This window comes from Acyrthosiphon pisum, chromosome A2, assembly GCF_005508785.2.
Source record: "Acyrthosiphon pisum isolate AL4f chromosome A2, pea_aphid_22Mar2018_4r6ur, whole genome shotgun sequence".
NCBI classification, from domain to species: domain Eukaryota; kingdom Metazoa; phylum Arthropoda; class Insecta; order Hemiptera; family Aphididae; genus Acyrthosiphon; species Acyrthosiphon pisum.
Window position 1 is genome coordinate 34,483,022 of NC_042495.1, and position 1,934 is coordinate 34,484,955.

Below are 1,934 nucleotides of genomic sequence, written 5' to 3' on the forward strand. Positions count from 1 at the left end.
AATCAAGTCGCAAAATGATGTTATTATTGTACAAGTGTACAAATGTACCTACTTATGCAAAATTGTATTAATATTTATTTGTTTAGTTAGTATGTATAAATATAAATACCTAAATACAATTTTTACAGTTTTGTTTTAGTTCATGGAATATTACTCCCCCCCCCCCCGTGGGAGCACACCAATGTATGGGGCGCTAGTGTTATAATGCCTAGGGGCGGAAAGATGGTAAGTCCGCCTCTGGATGAAAGATGTACATTTGAGTTTAAAATATGTGTTTTTACAACATTTACCCACATAATTGAATAATTTTGTCAAATGACGTCATTGGCCGGGATGTGACGAAATTTACCAATTTTCGTCTTTCACCGTAACAAATAGATATTATATTATTATTGTTATTATTTTTGAACACCCAATTAATTTTTCCGAAACAAAATATACATTAAAACCTTCGCCGCAACTCAACAGATATATTAGTGAAAATCCGTTGAGTACTTTTCGAGATATGCGCGGTGTACATACAAAAAAAAAGGCTGATTGGTACATACAAAAAAGGGACATTATTGAAGTTTTAGTAGGGATCCATTATTTTTTCTAGTATAATATATAGCGTATGTTACTCAGGGATAATGTACCATTCTAATGGCGAAAGAATTTTTGAAATTAGTCCAGTAGTTTTAGAGTTAATTTGCTACAAACATACAAGTCTTTCCTATTTAATCTCTTTAATCTCTATAATATTACTTATTAGTATAGATAGTATGTCAGTATTTCAGTAGATGCCTCAATAAGTCACAAGTGTTGATTTTGTTGCCTATCTAGCATATCATGAGAATTTATCTATCCAACAAAGTTGTCGGTTTTTGGTATATTTTGAACTCTCAAGAAGTAGAACGCATAAAATATATAAAAATTGGTCTTAATTATAAATTGTACCGGGTGACTGAGCTCTACTGGGTTCAGTTTTTTGTTTGAACAAACAATTTTTAAATATTCTTTTTAGATATTTCTTTATTTCTTATATAACAAAATATAAGTAAGGATATTCTGAGCACCCGTTTTATGAGTATATTTAACTATATTATAATATATTAATTATTAACTACCTACCTACGTGTATAATATTTTTTCATTATTTATTTTACTTACTTACTAACCTACTTAGGTTAACCTGACCAATGAAATAATTTTTGTTATAATGAATATTTAAAAAAATGTTTACATATAATTTATAGACACTTGCGCTTCAAGTATAATAATATATTTCTTTTTAGATTCTGAGCGGAGAGATGAACGTATTGGTTTTACAATAATGTGTGTTTTTTTATTTTTTTTTTTGTCTGTCATTATTCATTACCATTTAGGACGGTAATAATGCTTAGATTTTTCGTAAACCGTATCTTTTCTGAATATTTTGACTATTTTTGAGCTGTTTACGGACATTTTTAGTTTCCAATTTTCTTCGTTTTTTTTCATAAATACTCGTATATATAAATAACATTTTATTTGTTGGCTCAAAAAGCATGAAAATCTAGTAGAAGGCCCCTAATATGTTTTTGGAAAGGTAGTTGAGAAATATTAAAAATACATTTTTATAATCATTGATGCTCAAATTTTGATAAAATACCTACATTAAATCACGAAAATGTACAAATTATTTTCAGTTAAATATTCATAACATTTTTTTTTTAAATTTAAGGTTTTAAAATTAAATTTCAAGATTCCTAATAAGTTTGTCTACCTTTATCAAAAAATAATGTTTACCTAAAAGTCAAATACATTTTTATCAACATTTAAAATTTTTACAATATTGGATATTCACAGGTATTTATTGGATATGTAGTTTTCATATGTAATTTTAATATTTTGCTGTAATTCAAAAATGAATAACTGTAAATACTTGAAATTTACACAATATGTTTATTTTATCAATT